Raw genomic sequence first — 13,867 nt, forward strand, 5'->3', positions numbered from 1 at the left:
TAAGTCCCACTCAAGAATACAAGGCAACATTAACTAGACTAAAATTTAAAAAGTACTAAATAGCATAACTAAATACAGTGCGGTACAAATCTCTAAGGGAAAGTAGTCTATGAGTATCCAATAAATTAATACATTTATTTTCTAAATGAGACAACGAAAAAGGAATTTAAAAAAACTAACAGCCAAAAGCAGTTAGACTGCTAATTACTATCTACTCAGAGCTAATAAAAATTATCCTCAGGGTCTTCAATGTAAACCAACTCATACTTTCCAGAATCTGTAAAAGTGATAAAAATTGAGTTGAACGACAAACCGCTCAATAGGTAGCGTCTACTCTTCTGTTGGACCATGCAACCATAACTTTATATATACACACATATATATACATATACATATCAAATTATTTACACACCATTCACATGCATAATTATGAAAAATAATTTTATTAGTTAAATAGTTAATAATAATGAGTGATACAACAATTTGTAAACATCTTATTCATAATCGTACATGAAAACCTTAGAATCATAAATCAGTTCATATCAGCTCATAACAAGTAGCAATGATTGGCTTCTAAATACTCAACCTTGAGATTAAACCCTTTTTAGATTGGCGACTAATATGTTTCTTGACTACCAATTGGTTTCATCACATACATAGGTCAATCAACCGGACTCTATACTGAACTACTATGACCTTATCAATCGGCCAAACTCTATTCATAGATTCATTTCACATGTCACATGCATAGTTCCTTGACTTCACAAAAGATACCACTCCTTTTGTATATAATAACATATCAAAATGTTTCAAATAATTCATATGGTCCATTTTTCTATAGCAAAAATAGAACTTACATAAATACCCAAGTAAATCATTTAATCAAGTAAATCTCAAATTGACACATAAAAATAGGATTAGCAATGAAATTTCACTTTAAACTTTTGAAATTACAAAAGTGTAGGTATCATCTACCTTTGTCTAACTGCTCAAGTGGGGCTACCTTAGGTCTTTTAAATTTGTGTAGTACCTATCAAATGCATAAGTATCCTAGTTAATTGATATTTCTTATAGATGTATAAATATATAAAACTCTAAGCTACTTTAAGATTCATATCTAGACCATTATACGAAGCCTAGAAGAGTTTCTTAAATTGTAAAGTTTCTATTTTTGGAAAGTTTTCTAAATTGAAAAGTTTCTATTTTTTGGAAAGTTTCTTAACTTCAAAAGTTCCCCCTTTTTTCTTATGTAAAGTTTCCTATCTTAGAAATAATTGTTTATAATCATATTTATTATCTTGACTATTATTTTACTATATATTATTATTTATTATTTTATTCATTATTATTGTTATTGTTTTTATCAACACTATTTATTATATTGTCATTCATATATATATTGGTTAATTGGCTATTATTATCTTTTGATCTATTTCCATTTTTGCACTTGTGTATGCATTATTATTATTCATGTATATATGTATGTATATTTATTTACCATTACAATTATTATCTTAGCTTATTCCACTTGTATTTATATTTTAATTTTATTTTCGTTTATATCCTTAATTTATTTCATCCATATTTGTATTATTATTATTATTATTATTATTATTATTTTAAGCATTTATTTAAAAAAATCTAACACTTATCTTACATTGTATAAATTAATCTAATAATGTTAGATTAAAATGTTCTAGACTTCTACCTAAATATCTCAGACTTAATTAATTAAGCATAAGCTTGAATGACTAAATCTTTAAAGCCCAAGATTATATTAGGTTGGGTTTTGAAGTTTAATACTCATAATAGTCCATAAAAGATGGGTTGGTTATACCTTAAATTTATCTATTGAACATTTACTAAATCCATACTATATTTTTGACCCAAATATACTTGCCACTTCTTTTTCGGACCTTAATAACGGCCTAAGATCTCGACCCAAACATTTCCTTATTGCTTCCGGTCTTAGCCCGATACCCTTTCACACATTGACCCAAATTCAATTTAACAAGCCCACACACATACCTAACCACCTCTTGAGCCAAACCATTTCCTCTAGATCTGACCCGCGAGAATCTGTCCAACCCAACCCAGTTCCTTAGCCATTAGCCTGGCAGATTGTCTCTTTTCCTCAATTTCCTTAACAGAATTTTTTTTTTCTTTGGCCGGCCATTTTTGCCCTCTTTTTTTTCCCTTTTTCTTGCATTGCTGAAGCTTCAAGCTTCAAAAACTTTAGCAACGGCACCGCCCTTCTTCTTCTTCTTTTTTTTTTTTAACTTTCCAGCAGAATTGAGGTTTAGACTCTATTCCATCCTATAATTAAAATTTAATACACTATTCCTACTAATTTGGACATGAATCTTCCTAAATTTCTCATACATGCATAAATATATCATAATATACATATACATAAAATCTTTAAAATAATTCATGAAATTAATAAAACTTAAAAGAAAAAACTTTAATGTGCGTTCGGGACTTACAGGTCTAGACACTTTGTTGTCTACTTGTTCAACAGTAACGTCTTCTTCTTCTTCTCTATTCCTAAATGGTTCTTGTTCTAAGAGAAGGTGAATAATGAGAATTAGGAATGATGTTATTTCTTTTTGATATGTGTTCTAAACCCTAATAACCACCCACTACTTAGTGGTTACGTGGATTGAGGATTTTAAGTTATTCTATTTTATCTCTTCCTTAACCCCCAATTACCCTTTAACATTGTTTACAAATATTTTTACTTTTACCCGTAGAAAATTACGACCTAATTAATGAGCAAAAATAAAGATTGAAAAGAAAATGTGGGTTTTACAGTGCCCATTTATTGAAACCACTAATCAAAGCTCCATTACTCTCTTAAATGGCATGAAAACCCTCTCAAACACAGCTCCCTTGCTAATTTGAGTTCTTCGCATTGTTCATTGAAAAACAATTCCCATTCTTTCCGTCCAACTCTTCTGGCAAGTTCTCAAAAGACATTTTCCCCACTCTTTTGTCTTAATAGCATTTCCCTCTGTTTTAATGTCTTTTCCCTTATTTGTATTGTATTAATTACAGTTCTTCTGCCAAGTCTCGAACGGTCTTTCCCACCCACATTTAATAGGGTATTATCGGCATAACACACCAACGCACGCATGATCAAGTTGTATTCAGTGCTTAACCATTTTCATTATACTTTTTCTCTTCCATGTTTACCCCCCTAGATGTCAGATGAAATTTTCCCAAAAGACAGCTGCAAAGTGATTTTTATACAGGTATAGGCTTTTTTAGAGTGCTATCCAAGTATTCTTCTTTATCATTGTAGCTGTGTGAGGACCTCAAAACTTTCATTATCCTCTGGAAAATTAAATCAAAATATTATTGAAAATATTAAAATTATCCAATAATATGTATTTATATTTAAATAATATTGTTTTAAATCATTCAAATGTTACATTTCAATTTATTTGAATTTTTAAGATTTAATTGACGGTTCGCGTTCGGCAAAGCGCTAAGTTGAATTTTCGCGCACCGACACGTGAATTAGTCCTAAGTTGAAATGTAGTATATGTAGAGGCTATAAAAAGGTATAATTAAGTTGGAGAAATGTTAGATGAGGAATGTGAGGACTCGCAATTTATTTCTTTTAAATTCCCATTCTGAGGTTATTTAATTAGTTAATTGTTCAATTATTTCGAATATTATTTTCTAGCCCTATTGGACCCAATTCTATAGCATTATAACTCATGAGTAATTTTAAGGCAATTAGTTCGCAATTCAAGTCTTGAAAGTTGTCAAGTGTGAATAGTGCCCGTAGGCTCAGGAATAGTAACTGACTTGAGAGTTCATGAGCCCGTATAATGGGAGATTTATACCCTAGTCTTAAAATAGGTATTTTTATGCCTAAATATCCATGTTTTAGTTAGAAATGCCATCGTTATAAGAATTTCTCAAAAAATTTCACCTTATCGCGCATAAGTGGGAAATACGCGTTTACGCGTGCGATTTATTTGAAGGACTTTAGAACCTTATTTTGAGGTCATTAGAGTGAATGATAATTACACGAATATATGTGCATTAGAGGTTTAATGCACAGTTAAAACAAACCTCAGAGGAAACGGGCGCGAAACACGCGCACGATACACTGTTCACGGTTGACTTGGGAGCACAAAAGTTGTACCACACTCAAGCTTCTCAAGGAAGCTTCCATTTCAGATTTTTCCCTCCCTTTCCCCTCACCATAACCGCAGGTCTCTACTCTCTCTCACACTCCAAATTTCACAATTTTTCCTCCACCATTTTCTTGCTCCAATTCACACCAAATTCACCACACAAGCTCAAGACAACTTGGACAATCACTTGGACAAAGAAGGAGCTGCACATCCACGGATTTTCTTGGGGATTTTGGGACACCAAAATCTGACCTTTTAGCACACAAGTAAGGTAACCATGATCCAGTCTTCAATTCTTGTTCAATGAAGGCCAACTCACACTTAAAAGCTTGATTGTGCTTATGGGTAGCTTATTATTGTTGGAAATTGTTAAATGTGGGCTCTATGAACTCCCACTTTGAGTTGATGGCTGTGATGATGTTTGATGATGGTTTTATTGTTGAATTAGTGCTTAAGGAAGTAGATTAAAGGTGCATTATTGCTAGAAACTTCATTGAGCTCTTGAAGCAAAAAGTTCCGATTCTGCCCCTCCCAAGACCGACCTTTTTCATGCGAAATTCTGAAGTTTTAACGGCTTGTATTTGATGTTTATGTGTTGTTGGAGTTGTGTGTAAAGTTTCATTGAAAGATATTGAGGTTTGGTTGACCAAAGGTGATGAATTCCAAAACCAGCAAAATCTGGAAATTTTTCCCGTATGGCTCAGGCAGCCATTTTGTTTCGATCATAACTCCGCCCTCCGACATCGAAATTGAGTGCCGTTAGCGCCATTAGAAACTAGACTCTTCCAGCTTTCCAACGGTGTAAAATTCACGTCCTGGTTCCACCTGAATGAACCGTGGCTGTCTTTTAAAGTCACCTGTCCTGCTCCACTGGTTCACTAGAAGCCAGGATATGAGCTGCGTTTTGTTGCCAGATTTCGAGCTAGTTATGAGTAGAATTTTAAAACAATTTCTTCTGAAAAATTGTATCCCTATGAGTGTAGTTTCCAACACTACCAACGATGCTCAAATCTAAGTTGAATTGAATGAGATGTGACCAAAATACGAAAGCTGGTCTGCTGTTGAACCAAACTGTCCAAATTTTCCCAGTTTGTGTTCGAGTTTTTGATTTGATTCTTGACAAGAAATTGAGCTTCATGGATTGTGTTAAGCTGAATGTCTATGGTCATTTGAGGGAAAATGCGCCACTTTCGTAGTTGAAATGATGTTGAGGAATTGAAGGAAAAGGAAGGTATATGCTGTCCAAAAAAATTCTGGAAATTTTCCAGATTTTAGTCGAATTTTAGGGGTCAATTTTGACAAATTTTTGAACTACTTGAGCTGTATACATGTTAATCTATATGGGTAGTATTGTTTGGGTGAAAATGTAACTTTTGGGTAGTTGAAAAATTTTGGATAAATTGAAGGGGAAATGGACTACTTGCTACCGAATGCACCTGAAATTTTTCCAGCTTTGAATGATAATTGTGAACTGTTTTAAAGATAACTTGAGCTCAAATGATTTGTGTATTAATTAAGGGGTTTGTATAGCTCAATTTGGGACAAAAATCTAGTAGAGGTTACGTCCAAAAAGTGGACCAAAATCTTATTCTTCAAGAAGATACCAAAAGAGAATTTTTGTTTGAAATTAGAAATGGTTTGATGTTTGGATTTCATTGTGGGTAAATGTGGACCAAAGTTGTCCCGAAAATATTTTCTAACATTAACCGTTGTTACTAGGTCCTCTTTGAGTTGATAACCTTGAATTTTATTAGACCAATGCCCTATTTTGAGGAATTTGTCAAATCTGGAAATTTTCCTAAAAACTCAAGTTTTTGCCTTCATGAAAATCATTGGACTAAGTTGGTCGTGGAATTTGGCAAACTTAAGGAGTTTCTATTTTATAAAAATTCTAACGACTAATTTTACTTGGTTTATATGATTGCCTCTTAAAGGAATTTCCCAAGATATGTTTGGGAAAAAATTTGAGGGGAAAATTCCTCTAAATGGTTTAAATATGATTTTTCTCAACTTGTGACACCAAATTGGTGTTAAATGGCTTATATGATTCTAGAACTTGGATGTTGGAATATTTGACGAATTTAGCAAGTTTTTGGTTTTAAAGAAACCTCAAAATTTAATTTCACTCGAAATTTGTGGATTTCACTTTGAGAAAACGATTAATGCTAGTTTGGGATTTTTGAGTGAAATTAAATGCTAGTTAACTCGAGTTAAATTCGCCAACTCAAAAGTGGAAATTTATGTGAATTATTTGTATGATTTTAGGAGTTGGTGAAGAGCACAATCTCGATCAAAGTTTGGAATTCTAGACACTTCACTTGAGGTGAGTGTCTCTTGCATGAATCGTGTTTAACTGCTAGTTGAACTACTTGTTAAAAGTACTTGCTAGAGATATCATGAAATGTTATATGCTACGTGATTGCGTGAAATGACACAAGTACAAGTGTTGCACTGTCGATTGGAGCATGGTCTCGTCGACTAAATAAACCAAACGGATGCACGTACCACGCTCTATTAGAGTGGGAGGTACCTCTCTGCCGTCTTGGTAAAAGTGCTTGCAATATTCGTGTTGGAGTCGGGCCCGAAAATAAGGGGGAAGACGTTGCTAGGAGATGTGTAGATTAGGGAAAATGTCTACATGGAGTTTAGGTAGTGAAAGTTGACGGAGTGTCAACTACTATAAATTTTCTGACCAAGTGCGTGGACTTTGGCTCCTGAGAGCCCCGTATCCTTTTCTTGTCATGTTATTTCGCTTTCTTAAATTGTTAAGTGTTTACTTGTCTATTTGTACTTGTTAAATTGCCTTATGTGAATTGCATGTTTCGAGGCACCACTGAGCTATTGGCTCATCCCTTCCAAATTGTTTTCCTTGACAGGTTCTGAAATGCATGAAGTCTTGGAGAACTAGAACAGAAATGTTATATTTTGAATGCCCACTTTTGTAATTGTATTTTTGGAAACGTTAGTATCTTTTGGATGATTTTTGTGTTTTTGGGAAAATGTGAATCCTGTGGTGCTTCTGTGCCCTGGATTAGGAACTTTAAATTGTAAATTAAGTTGAATTTAAGTATACTAAGCTCGACGTTCTCGTTGGTACTTGGAATTGTGTTTTGGGCTGTATAAGTTGAATTGTATGAATTATTTAAGTACGTGACTTGCTCGAGAAGTAAGGTTTATTTTCGATTTATATTTGGTGAAATTAGTTACTAGAGTGCGTGAGTCCTAACGAGAGTTAGGCAGGCGACCCGCCAACCCTTTGGTTCGCCTTAGGGAGAAGTGGGGCCGCCACAAGCTGTATAAAACATTACATTTAGCTTTGAAAAATCAAGTCTCTATAATAAAATTTTTACATAATCACTTCAATTCATTACATGAATTGCCAAATATAAAAGATAGTGTACAACATCACATTTACCTTTGTAAAATCAAATCTGCATAATAAAATGTTTGCATAAGCAAGATTTGCATCTGAGAACCAAATTGATCCTATTTAAAAATTACCCAAAGTCATGCTTCAGAACATCGTTTGGAACATTATTGGAGATAAACAATTATTCTTTGCCTTTTTTTTTTAGAAATTTATCCAAAATAGTATTGTCAGTCAAATGAAAATAAATTCACACCAATGAGTTTTAAATAGGGGTGCAATCAAGTTGAATCGAACTCAAGTAGTGTGTAAGGATCGAAGACAACCTAAGAGGGGGTGAATTAGGTTGATTAAAAACCTAATTAACTTATGGGCACTTTTTGCTCAATATGAAATTTATCTTTTTTTCTAAGTGATCACACAATGAATCAATTAATGAATGAACAAGATCACTTGAGAGAAGTAGAAGAGATAAGCAATGTAAAGATCACAAACGTAACAATAAGTAAATAAAAAGGAAAGAATTGCAAACCAATTAATTACCCAACTCCTCTTGAGCTTGTAGATTAATTCAAACAAGTTTTTTCAAGTTGATGAATTACAATCACTCTTATGTACAAAGGAAGGTTCACCTCCTCCTTGCCCCAAACTCCACGCGGTCAAGTTAGGAAGTTTTACTATCCCTCAGGACAACTCTCGCAGAGCTATACTCATGAAGTATTCACTCACAAATGAAAAGTTTACAATGAACCTTACACCTCTAAGACTACAAATCTTCCTTAGAGAGTATTTTCGCACTAAAATCACTCTAAATCTTTTGTATCTTTAGTGTGCAAAAGTTATTTGAAAATTCTGACTATGCTCTATTTATAGGAGACCAAGAAAGTGCTTCATTAATACTTCCAACGGATAGAAAGTAGCTGAACAGTCAACTAGCCGTTGGAGTATCGGACGTCCGGTACTACCAAGCATGCGTCTAACAGCAGGCAGTGAGTTTACAAAATATTCTTCAATTCTATCGGACGTCCGGTATTGTCTTTGTGAGCGTCCGACAGGTTTCGTCGAGTTTGAATGATCCTATCGGACGTCCGATGCTTGCGTCCGATCGAGATCAGTGAGCCAGGGGAGATCTTTTATTTCCTTCGGATGTCCGGTGGTGGAGTTCTTCATGCATCCGAAGTTGTGCAATGATTGTCGGACGTCCGATCCAAGCGTCCGACAGCTTTCAACAGTCTTTGTCCCTTTCAATTGCACTTGATCTTTGAATCTGATTTACTTCACAATTGAAAATATTTCTTGAAGAGATATTCGTATTATCCATTGTTTTGTAAACATAAAAAATTAGGGACCAAGATCAACATAGTGCACTACTCGATCTCGACTCTAAGTAAAATAACTAAACTCGAACTTGAGCTCGAGCTTGTCGACCTTTTAAAAGTCAAGCTCAAACTCAAGCTCGACTTCAATTTACATTACTCGAACTTGAACTCAAGTTTGAGTTTAATTAAACCTAATCACTCAAATCGAGCTCATGTAATAAAAATTAATATTTTACATATAATTTTAAATAAAAGATATTATTGACATTTCAACAATAATAAATATAAAAAAATTAAAATACATATTATAAAAGCTCAAATAGGCTCATCGAGTCTTTGAATACAAATATTGAAACTCGACCTCGACTCGTGAACTCAAACGAAGAGCTCGAGTTTGAGCTCGGACTCGGTCAAAACGAGCCCGAATCGACCTGTTAACCAAATAGCTCGCAAGTTCGAGTCGAGCTCTTTGATTCAGCATCACCCTAATTTTGAAGTATCTAATGTATACATAATTTGAGTTACTGGGTTTAGCATCATTCCTAATTTTTTTGAAGTATCAAATGTAAACATAATTAGCCCAAATAGACATGGATCCCATCAGCCCAAGAAAAAGCCCAAACTGACTTTAAAAACAATGTATCAGTCGTCTTTGTATGAAGATCTACTAGATTTAGTCCCAAATCAGCATAGACAAGCTCAAGAAAATGTGAATAATTTCTCGATTTGTGCGCATCATTCCTGCACTGGGCCTTGCTAATCTTCTCTGTTTGATACCAATTTCATTGGGTGTCGCCGGAGGACACTAAAGCCTGTAGGCCGATCCAATTTGGTGCTCACAACTGATGTGGAAATTAAGCAGCAATTGGAAGGATTTTAAGCGTCATTATTGTCATCAAACCTGGCCCAAAACATTTAACATCGAACTATTGGGTACTTATGCTTTTTGCCAATTTTCCATCCACAAAAGTAGAACTCAACTTCATCCCAATTTAATCATTCGATATGGCCTACTATTAAGCCGAAACGTGAGAAGAAATGATCTCAAGAATAGAATGTATATTGGCCTGGTTACATTGCTAAATAAGAGTCTCTATTTCTTTTAAAAATTTTTTAATCAAAAAAGGGGTGGAATTTAAGAAGCAAGAAGGGGAAAGGGGAATTTGAACCTAGGATCTTTATCTTTAGTAAAAAACTTGAATTATGTCTCTATATTTCATGTTTGTATCTTTAATGAAAATAAAATTGTATTTTGAACATTACAAAATTATTTTAGAAAATACTCATACTTTTTAACTATTTATGTAATGTTTGTGATAAACTTGTCTCACATTATGCTCCACAAGCAATACTTCAATTTAAGAGAAAATTTTTAAAATTTGTTAAGCATGATATTCCTTTTTTTTTTTTAGTTATGAAGAACATAGTTACGATACATAACACAATTTTGACAAATTTATAGACCTAAAATCCAAAAGAAATGAAACTTAAAACACTTTTATGTCTCATATACAAGGATAATAGTTAAAGTTGAAATCAATGTAGCATAATCTTTCGGATTCATAATAAATTCACCAATAGTTTTATTCCGTAACTTATGAAATTGTTCGTACTTAAAAAAAGAAGGAGAAGAAGAAGTTGTTCTTACTATTCGCATACACATTTATGTTGGCATATTAAATCAAGACTCAAAATTAAAAAATTTCCATATTATTATTCAGTAGTGTTTTAGTCAAGTTATGATTTTAGTAATTCTATTGGAGTCAAGTTATCGTAGTTTTATTATTTAAGAATTAGTATTTTATTAGAAAATTACTTATAGTTGTAAGATTTGTTTATCAAGTCATCTAATCTATAAATAGAGAGTCATATTATTGTGTTCAATTGAGAAGAGTGAAGGAAAGAGAGTCTTGTTTCTATTATGTGATTAATAGATTATTATTGATATTTATTCCTCTTCTTCCACACATATTTGTATGTGTGTAAATTGCCTCCTCACCTATATTGGTTTTATGAAATATATCTTCAATAAGTTTTTTTTGGGTTCTACAATTTATATGCACTATTTCGTTCAACTCATATCTTGGTGTCAAAACTTTTTTATCATACTTTAAAAAAATTTATGATAAACGTATGTAGAATAATTAATATTATGATTATTCTGTATTTTACTAACCATGTCTCTCTCACAAACAAACACAATGTACAAACACAGATAAATTCAAGTACAAGGAAGAACACCAAGTAGGACAGAATGTATTGCTGCTAGTTTGCAAATAAGGCCCAAACATCATTGACCACTGCCCTACTACTCTTGGAGATAACGCCAATAGAGAATATTTTCTCCCACACCATAACAAACATGGACTAGTTCAGAAAGGTTAAGCAGCATTAGCAACACAAGTACAAAGTAGTGCGTGCATTTTCTTGAATCAAATTTGATCCCACTGTCCCGAGCCACAGCAGCATGTTCCTGATATGACATCAGCTTAGTTCTGTACATGTAAATTTCGTCTCGCTCCCAAGAACAAAAGCAGATTGCAAGTAGCACATTATACTCTGTTTTGAGCTTATTCATTTTAAACACTTCCTCGAGTATCCCTTCTACTGAAAGGTTAGTTCACCTACCACAAGAATACGCTTCCAAGAACAGATCATTCAAAATAAAGTGCTCTTGCAGGAACATAAACTTCAGGGGGCTGAGAAATTTATTAGCCAGGCATGCCTTAGTTGTCGATAGGTTAAATATGGACTTATAGGAAGTTGATCAACAAATTCCTGCAAACGCACAAAGTCTATCATAGTGGTAAAATAACTAGACTATTTTAAGGTCGAACCCACAAGGACGAGTTAATTTTCTATTATAATTATTCAAACAAAAATAACAAAATTTATCGTCAAGGAGCTATAATTTCTAAATAATCAATAAAATAATAAATAAATCAAATAAAGTAGCGGTGAAAAAACAATAGACACAAGTCTAGGGTTTCAAGTTTTAATCCAAAATTTAAGTTAATTATCTAATTAATTTCTTAACAAACCATGAACGCATCACACAATTGTCTTTTTGATTATCTCTTGATGCATCTAAAGTGTGCCTAATTAAATCCTACGTCTTTCTCAAGCTTGCAAGTATTCAATTAAACCCTTTGAAAACTTTGTTGATAAAAATGCGTCATACAAATCCTAATATACTCTCATGATTAGGTTAAATATGTTTATCTATCTAGTGCACGGCTGTATCTTGAACACCTATCTATTACAATTTGGCATTTTAATGCCTCTCAAATAATCATCAAAATTGAATAAAATAAATGAAACTTAAAATGAATAAAAATGAATAATTAAAAGAAAAAAGCACTCAAAACATGCAATCACACATAAAAAAACACATTGAAGCACATAAAAGAATTTAAAATAATAAAAGAGGTTACTTCCCTTGAAGTTGTGGTTAAATGGGGTGAAATTTGTCCTATTTATGCTCCAAAATCAGCAAAATAATCAAAGCACTAATTTAATTATAAAGAATTGGAAATAATCATGAAATCTACCGATTAAAGTACTTAAATGACGTATAATTAACAATTAAAGAAGATAGACAGCTTATATTTAAGAAATCAAAACTACTAGGGAACTAATTGCAAAAATTAAGAAAGTTTTTGGAGCCATTTTATAATTATTACAAAAATTGGGGTTCAATATTAAAGAAAAACAAAGTTTAGAGACCAAATTGCAATTAAACTAGAGACCTAATTGAAAGAAATATAAAGGTTTTAAAGCTGTAGTAAATTACATAACAGTACAGCGACTAATCTGCAAAAACGCACCAGATCCCTTAGGCGGAAATGGACTGATGTGCTTAACAAATACCCACCACAGAAAGAAGGGCCAGCCTGCCATTTTTAGCAAATAAACCCAACCAAAAAAAGTGGGTTTCAAACTCCCAAACCCATGCTAAAATCTAGAAATATAAAACCAAAACATTTTATCAAAACCCAAATAGAAATAACCTTCACCCCAAACTAACCTATTTTATTAAAACCAAACAAAGTAATAAATCTACAAAAAAATGCTAAGCCTTAATTGTGCGTTAAATTCCAGAATTAATCTACCCACAAAGTCACATAAAACATGCAAGAGAAGATTAAAGTTTAAAAGGGGCAAAATTGATTGAAATTTTTCCGGATTTGGGCCACAATGAAATCAGGCAAAAATTAGGGGCCAAAATGTAATTTTCAAAAATCTTCATGCATCTTCTTCCAAGCATGCTTTGCAACTTTTCTTATGTTGCTCGTACGAAGAACCCAGCAACATTTCAAGCCTGATTTGTGCAGCTTTGGATAAAAACTCATAACCCGAACATCAAACATCAAGTTTCTTTCTTCCAAATACAAGATTAAATAGCGAATCATGCAGCAAAACCCAATAGTGGGTTGTCACAGGAAGAAAAACAGCAAAAGTAGAAGAATGAACAAAGTGCAGCAAAATTTCACGAATTTGGGGAGGATTTGAGCGTACATGAAAGGAAAGGAATGATTAAATTTACTTTTTAATGCTTGAAGGAACCGAAACAACGTGAGAAATCACGATCAAGTGATCCCATATGTTGGAAGATGAAAAACCAGATTTGTTGCAGGAAGTTCAAGAATTCCGACTGCAGTAAGTTCGTGGCCGAATACAGTGAACTTCCGGTCATTCTTTCCACAAGGTTTCTGAACAAAAGTTACTCTATTGACTTTGGAGAGTGTGCAGAAGTCAACCAAATGCCTAAAAGACTAGAATCGAGATCGAGATTTGATGGCAAATAGGGCTGAACACTCAACCCTGGCTCCAGAAATTTTCTGCTCCTTTTCTCCTTCTTCTCCCCCTATTTTCACTCTTTTCCTCCCCTTTTTCCTTTCTTTTTTGTTGTTCCTGCCGCCTTCCCTTCTTTCTCTTGTTGTCCCTGCCTAATGGCTGCATTTCGTTCTATTTATATGGAGCAAATGTTGCTAAAACCTACTTTCAAGGGTGCAGATGAAACCCTTGTT

At 33.4% G+C, this 13,867-nt stretch overlaps 1 long non-coding RNA gene and 1 other non-coding gene across 2 annotated transcripts; one reads left to right on the forward strand and one right to left on the reverse strand.

Moving 5' to 3' along the window:
* Positions 1 to 4,164: 4,164 nt before the first annotated feature.
* LOC113733790 (uncharacterized) lies at positions 4,165 to 7,151 on the forward strand. Its single transcript, XR_003459149.2, has 3 exons — positions 4,165 to 4,422; positions 6,417 to 6,474; positions 7,028 to 7,151. It is a non-coding gene; the product is annotated as an uncharacterized lncRNA (long non-coding RNA).
* Positions 7,152 to 9,540: 2,389 nt separating this feature from the next.
* On the reverse strand, positions 9,541 to 9,643 carry LOC113736120 (U6 spliceosomal RNA). The gene has a single exon (XR_003459613.1). It is a non-coding gene; the product is annotated as a U6 spliceosomal RNA (small nuclear RNA).
* Positions 9,644 to 13,867: the final 4,224 nt, after the last annotated feature.

Source organism: Coffea arabica, chromosome 3c (assembly GCF_036785885.1).
Source record: "Coffea arabica cultivar ET-39 chromosome 3c, Coffea Arabica ET-39 HiFi, whole genome shotgun sequence".
Lineage (NCBI taxonomy): Eukaryota > Viridiplantae > Streptophyta > Magnoliopsida > Gentianales > Rubiaceae > Coffea > Coffea arabica.